This window comes from Gavialis gangeticus, unplaced genomic scaffold, assembly GCF_001723915.1.
Source record: "Gavialis gangeticus isolate Ggan-Ray unplaced genomic scaffold, GavGan_comp1, whole genome shotgun sequence".
NCBI lineage: Eukaryota > Metazoa > Chordata > Crocodylia > Gavialidae > Gavialis > Gavialis gangeticus.
In genome coordinates this window covers 63,948,239-63,955,750 of record NW_017729032.1, presented here as the reverse complement: position 1 = coordinate 63,955,750, position 7,512 = coordinate 63,948,239, and the positions used below count along the sequence as shown (strand labels likewise).

The 7,512-nt window shown below is 44.0% G+C and overlaps 1 protein-coding gene across 1 annotated transcript in view; it reads left to right on the top strand.

Annotated features, from left to right (window-relative positions):
• LOC109302245 (histone-lysine N-methyltransferase SETDB2-like) overlaps positions 1-7,512 on the top strand; it is a 94,215-nt gene that overhangs the window by 40,286 nt on the left and 46,417 nt on the right. The gene's annotated exons all lie outside the window — the stretch shown is intronic.

Below are 7,512 nucleotides of genomic sequence, written 5' to 3'. Positions count from 1 at the left end.
AAAAAAAAAAAAAAAAAAAAAAAAAAAAAAAAAAAAAAAAGTGTGCATGTTCAATGAGAGATTTTAACTTTAAGAAGTGACTCTTTATTTACATAAACAAATCATTCCTGTTGCAAAATTTTACTCTCCCCTGCTCCTGTGGTGAGTTGCATATGTATTTATTTTGAGGTTGGGGTAGGAGTTAATCTAAGAATAAAATATCCCCAAGTGGTGAGGGTGTTTCCTGATTCTTTGTTCAGACAGCAGGCTGAATGCCTGATAAGGTCAGAGGCCTTCTTACTTCCCAGCTGGTGTTCCAAAGCCACTGTTAACGCTGGTTTGTGCCAGTTCAAGGATGTGTTATGTAATGCGGTAGGAAATTTCCATCTGTACTCCTGACCAACACAACTGTGAAGAGACTCTTTAAAAAATCCTTCCCCGGTGCCATGCACAGCCTAACACATATTGAGAATAGGATCTCACCCACAGAATCCTTTCCACCAATTAGGCACCTAATTTATTTATGCATCTATTCAGAAGTACTGCTCTCTTAGCTGACAGTGTAACTTAATGTCTTTTGTTTGTTATTGAAAGTAGTGTCACTTCCTGTCTCAAATAGAGAAAATATCATCATAAACTATCATAGGACAGCTTGAGTAAAACACCCTTGTTTTTAATATACAAAAGTATTTATGGTACCTTAGAAATGATGAAGATAGTTCTTCCCATGATGTGGCCTTATAATAAGAAAAAAAATTAGTGCATGCTAATCTGGATGGTAGGAATTTTCTGTCTTCGTAAACTTATTATAAATGTCTGAAACTAAATTTATATAATTGGATGTTCACCCTTTGGCTGTACAATGCTAATGTTTAATTGTAAATTAAATCAAATATTTTGCTTTACAGCATAGCTGCTGCCCAAATCTCTTTGTGCAAAGTGTCTTTGTAGAGACTCACAACAAGAATTTCCCCTGGGTGGCATTCTTCACAAACAGGTTGGAACTTTTTTTTTTTAATGTTATTTATTCAATCAACAAGAAAATAACAGGTCCCTCCAGCTATTAAAGAAATGTGTTCCAAGTGGACAGGCGTTTAGAGTGAGAAATCACAACACTGCGTTCTTGTTGGTCACCTCTATATAGACCTGTGGTTCTCAATCTTTTTAGACTCAGGGCACCCCTCAGAAAATGCCATTTATTAGCTTTCATTCATTTTTGACTGCAAGATTAGAGCCATTCTTCTGTTGCCAAGAACTTGGTGGAGACCACAGTAGGTCAGAATGTATTTGGCACTATGGATTCCTATTTGAAATCTCTGGGTTTATGTTGTTAATTATGTGTAATCAAACACACACTTACCAATGTGTGGGACCCTTAAACAGCTCATGGCATCCCAAAATGCTGTGGCACCCTGGTTAAGAATTGCTGATAAAGGCTAAAGACTGAATTGGTAATCAAACTAAGGTACATGATTGCTAGCCTAGAGGTGTATCATCATGTTCTATTGACATACAGCAGTGACAAGCAGGTGCTAATAATTCCTCCAGTGTTGTACCTGTTCAGTGGAAGTATAGCATTTATCTCTATGGCTGCAGAAGCATGAATTCACTGGACAAAAAAAATGTCCCTTTTGTAATGTATAATTGGGTCAGAAATAAGGTATGAAGAGCAAGCTGTTGCTCTATTCCTGTCCCAGGCCTTGTGCCTCATTACAAAGAACTAATGTGGTTCCATTGAAATCTGGCCTCCAGGCATTTATGAAGGCCATGAAATTATCTTGATTTCTACCTTGTGGTATTTTAGGGTCTGGGTAAACAAAGACTTGACACACCGTAGCTAGTCAAAAGAACATCACAGCCTGTACTGTTATTTAGGTACTTGCAGGGATTCTTTGGGTGGATAAGTGAGTTCATGTAAACATTAGAATGAGTGTCATCTAGACATTGGTGCAAGCTGCATTTAGATCAGTGGCCCAATCACAGTCCCTGATTTAAGCTTCTGTCTCAGCATTTTAAGTGTAATGTTCATTAAGGGGATTGCAAGCGTAGACAGCTTTTTAGGTAGAGTACCATGTACACCAAGCATTCTTTGCATCCTTCCCATGGACTCCCTCTATCATTCTCCCTGCCCGTCTATTTCAGGCATAGCTTCATGAGTAGATAGTGGTACAGTGAAAGCACAGTCCCATAAAAGGTTCTATCCATTTAAATATATTGACATAGTATGTTTGCCTCCTAGGCACGTGAAAGGTGGAACTGAACTCACGTGGGATTATGGTTATGAAGCTGGAAGCATGCCAGAGACTGAGATCCCCTGTCAGTGTGGAGTTCAGAAGTGCAGGAAAAAAATTTTATAGACAAATTTTTCCTACTATCAGCATGTCCACATAAGTGGGAAAATCACATGCAAAAAAATACAGGACACTATAGCAGAATTGCATTTCTCCAGTGGACCTTCATATAAGCTTGTGCACTGGATTGGTTTAGTCATTATTGACTTAAGTATACTAGTGTTTACTTCTTTCAGTTGTAGCATAACAGAGTGGTCATGAGCACAAGCATGATTTTTTTCCTAGGCTATTTTAATGCTTCATGCTTTGTTTTTTATTTCTTTTTTTATGTTAAAAAATGGAAGAACACTTTGTTTGCACATTGGTTTTCCTTAAGTTACATGGTGGCTAAGGAACTATAATAATGTTTGTGATGGATGTACGTAGGCAAGTAGAACTATCTTTTGAATACAGTTATTGTATTTGCAAAATACTTCACAAATACAGACCTACACTTGCCTGCTGACACCTTGTGTCATTTCCAAACCTCAAGTTCACCACAACTCAAACTTCTGAAAACCAGGGACCAAACAGTTAAGGTACGTGCCCATACAACTTGAATTATGCTGCTACCCCCTGGGGTACCAGTAACCAAAGGGCATCTGTGTTCACTATGCTAACTGTAGCTGTACTGAATGGTGGAAGGATTAATCAGAGCAGTTGGGCAGACCTGTGATTGTGATATGAGGCAGACTGGGATTTGCTCTTTTGGGCTGGAAGGGGTGTATGCATGACCCTTCTTCCTGAGCCATTGTTGCATGATCAAAGGAAAGAGGAACTGCACCTTGAAAAATCCAGTGTGTCTTTAGCTCTACCTTTTACAGGCTAGATCACCAGTGGGGCACCAGAGCTGTCTTGCCACAGGAATTGTCAGTTAGCTGAGTGTGTGTGACTTGTTGGGTGCTTTAATGGAAAGTGAAAGCATAGTATTAGAAGGTGCTGTAAACAGACTGTAAAACTTAGCAGACATAGGTTTTCTGTGGAACATGCTAAGTGCTTAACTCTGTGGCAGGTGTAGGTTGCTCTTATTTAGTACAGCACAAAAGGGAGTTGAGTATAAATTGGGACATTGTTCAAAGAAGGCAGAGTTAAGGTTGCATAGGTGTGAACCTCAGCTCTTCATATCCTGAGATTTTTTCTTTAGAAGTGTTAAGTTGTGTTGAACTTGTACCTTAAATTAGCATAAGATATCCTCAGGCAACTTTAAATCTGAATTAACCAAGTGCTTTGTCATAGAATTTTGCTAATTGATTAAACAGGGAGAGAGATGTTGCGATTTGTTTAGGCAATTGTATTTAGTTACTACAGAGGTTTGAAGTAGAGCTGCTGTAGTGGCTAGGTAAAGGATACTGTGTGCTGCTCCCACCCTCCCCACACTCTTACGGTGGGTGGAATGTGATAGCTGTGCTTTGAAATGTCAGAACTGTGTAGTTGCCACAAATCTGGTGAGAGACAAGTGTAGAATCATAGAAAATTAGGGTTGGAAGGAACCTCAGGAGGTCATCTAGTCCAACCCCCTGCTCAAAGCAGGACCATCCCTAACAGTATCACCCCAGCCAAGGCTTTGTCTAGCCAAGTCTTAAAAACCTCCAGGTAGGGAGAGTCCACAACTGCTCTGAATAATCTATTCAGTGCTTTACTAACCTCCTAGTGAAAACATTTGTCTTCATATCTAACCAAAACTTCCCTTGCTGGAACATGAGCCCATTGCCCCTTGTTTTATCATCTGCCACCACTGAAAACAGTTCAACTCCATCCTCTTCCAAAACCCACTTCAGGTAGTTGAAGACTGCTATTAAATCCCCACTCAGTTTTCTCTAGTCCAGACTAAATAAGCCTAGTTCCCTCTATCTCTCCTCATAAGTCGTGTCCCAGCTCCTTAATCATTTTTGTTGCCCTCTGCTGGACTCTCTCCAATTTGTCTACGTCCTTTTTAGAGTGGAGGGCCCAAAACTGGACACAGATGCAGTCTCACAGTGCCAGATAGAGGGTAAGAATCACTTCCTTCCATTTGCCAGCAACATTCATACTAGTGCAGTCCAGAATGCTGTTGGCCTTCTTTGCAACAAGGGCACACTGCTGACCCATATTCAACTTATTGTCTACTGTAACTCCCAGGTCCTCTTCTGCAGAGCTGCTGCTTAGCCAATTGGTCCCCAGCCTGTACTAGTGCAAGGGATTGTTCCGTCCTAAGTGCTGGACTTTGCACTTGTCCTTATTATTGAGATTTATTTTGGTTAAGGTCTCTAATATGTCAATGTCTCTCTAAATCTTAGCCCTCCCTCCAGTGTATTTACTACTCCCTCCAGCTTGGTGTCGTCTGCAAACTTGCTGATGAAGACTTTAAACAAAACACACCAGGACGAACTCCTAGGGTACACCACTTGTTACCATGTGCTAAATAGTCATTGCGCTATTGATCACTACTCTTTGAGCCCAACTATCCAGCCAGTTTTTTATCCACCGTTCAGTCCATTTATCCAACCTGTATTTCCGTAGCTTGCTTGTGAGAATGTTGTAGGAAACCATATACCTTGATTTCAGCAGGGCTTTTGATATTGCATCCACTGGTCTCCCCACATCCATAGAGCCAGTCATTTCATCATAGAAGGTAATCAGGTTAGTCAAGCATGACTTGCCCTTGGTGAATCCATGCTGACTGTTCCTAATTACCTTCTTGTCCTCCAAGTGCTTAGAAGTAGATTCCTTGAGGACCTGCTCCATGATTTTTCCAAGGACTGAGGTGAAGCTGACTGGTCTGTAGTACCCCTCCTTCTTCACTTTTGTAAAGATGGGCACTATATTTGCCCTCTTCCAGTCATCCAGGACCACTCCTAATTGCCATGAGCTTTCAAAGGTAATGGCCAGCATCTCTGCTGTCACATCAGCCAACTCCCCCAGCACCCCTGGGGGCATTGTGTCCAGCCCCATGGATTTGTACACGTCCAGCTTTTCTAAACAGTCCCTGTGGCAGTGCACCTTTGGTGCCTGTCATTTTAAGGGCAGAAAACAGGCAGCAGCCAAGTACCTGATGAGGGCAGCCATTTTGGCCCAGTGATAGAAGCTGGGCTACAGTTTGCTCAGGAGGGAAGTATCATCAGGCTGAGAGGCTGCTCTGGGAATATCAGGAGGTAAGGGCAGGGGTGAGGGGTGTAGGTGACCCTTTGTCCTGGGTAAGGCATAAAACTGCACCCTGCTGGAGAAGGGTGGTGTGGGAGCCCCCAGGAAATGCCAGGCCAGTTACATCCCCAGTGAAAGGCAGGTAGGGGCACCTAATAACCCCAGCTCCAGAACCCTGGTGGTGTTCTAATGAGCAGGGGGAGCCCAGGCTCATTAAGGAGCCCTGAGGCTGATCTCAGGCTGGAGGAGGGACCTGGAGCTGCACCCAGGTAGCAGGGTAAAGCCTGGGGGTGATGATTAGCAAGGCCCTGAGTGAGAGGGGTGACTGTTAGAGAGGCCCAGTGGAGGCATTGTGTCCTGACAAGGGGCCAGGGGTGAAATAGGCCTACAGTTGTAGAATCGCTCAGCACTCAGGTGAGGGTAGCGGGAGACGCCCAGCAAACTGTGCTGGGGCTGACTGAAGTGAGGAGAGCTAAGCCTGAAGCTGGGTGAGGCTGGGCAGGATGAATGTGGCCCTGAGAGGGCAGAATGGAAGAGGCTGGGTGAGAGCCAGCAGAGTAAATGGGACCCTAGTGAGAGAGGGGTGGCATGTGAGTGGCCCTCCAGGGCTGTAGAGAAGAGCTACAACTGTGCGCCCAGTTTGCTCTGGCCGTAGAAGTAACACACGCAGAGTAACGTCTGTGAGGCATGGGACCCATGGAGGGGAGGTCAGAGCCGGTATTAGGCCCTTGGCAGCAGGGCAAGAAATGGGCAGCCTCCTGCCTTAATAACAACTCTCATATTTTTCCACCAAGGCATGGCAGGAGAGTGAAGTGGGCGGTTACCTTTGAAGCAGGGGGGCTGACAGATACCTGATGAGGAGGCCACCCTGTTACAGTCCCTAACCTGTTCTTTCACTGCTGCTGTCTGCTCACCTTCTCTCCAAACTGTGCTGCCAGGTGCAATAGTCTGGGAGCTGACCTTGCCTGTGAAGACTGAGGTGAAAAATGCATTGAGAACTTCAGCCTTTTCTGCATCATCTGTCACTAGTTTGCCTCCCCCATTCAGTAAGGGACCCACATTTTCCCTGATCTTCCTTTTGTTACATACTTATAGAAATCCTTCTTGGTACTCTTCATGTTCCTTGCTAGCTGCAACTCTAGTTGTGCTTTGTCTTTCTTTATTTCATCCTCCCATGCCAGAGCATTACTTTTATACTCCCCCCTACTGGTCTGCCCAAGTTTGAGCTTTTTGTAAGCTTCTTTTTTGTTTTAGCTCACTGAAGAGTTCCCTGCTAAGCCTAAGCCAGGTTGGTCTTCTGCAATATTTGCTAGTCTTCCAGCACATCAAGATGGTTCATCCCTGTGCCTTGAGTAAGGTCTCTTTAAAATGCAGCCAGCTCTCTGGGACTTCATTCCCCCTCAGGCTGGCCTCCCAGGGGGTCCTGTCCATCAGTTCCCTGAGTGCATCAGTCTGCTTTTCTGAAGTCCAGGGTCTGTACTCTGCCGCTCTCCTTCCTTCCTTTCTTCAGGATCCTAAACTCAATCATTGCATGGTCACTACTGCCATTCACTTCTATATTCCCCACCAATTCTTTCCTGTTTGAGCAGCAGGTCAAGAAAAGCATGGCCTCTAGTTGGTCTCTCCAGCACTTGCACCAGGAAGTTGTCCTCAACACTCTCCAAAAATTTTCTGGATTGCCTGAGCACTGCTGTATTGCCCTCCCAGTGTCAGGGTGACTTGAAGATCGCCACAAGAACCAGCGCCTCTGATCAAGAAACTGCTGATAGCAGTTTGAAGAAAGCCTCATCCTCTTGGTCTGGTGGTATGTGGCAGATACCCACCATGATGTAACCTTTGCTCTCCCCTCTAACCCTAAGCCAGAGACTTTCAACAGTCCTATCTCCAGTTTCATACTGGAGCTCTGAACAATCAGCTCTTTTATGTAAAGTACAACTCTTCTTCTTCTCCCCTGCCTGTCCTTTCTGAAGAGTTTATACCCATCCATGACAGGACTTCAATCGTGTGAGCTATCCCACCAAGTCTAACATGGACTGTGTCCCCAAATTAGTAAAGAGTCAGGGGAGAAGCACTCTGAAGTGCT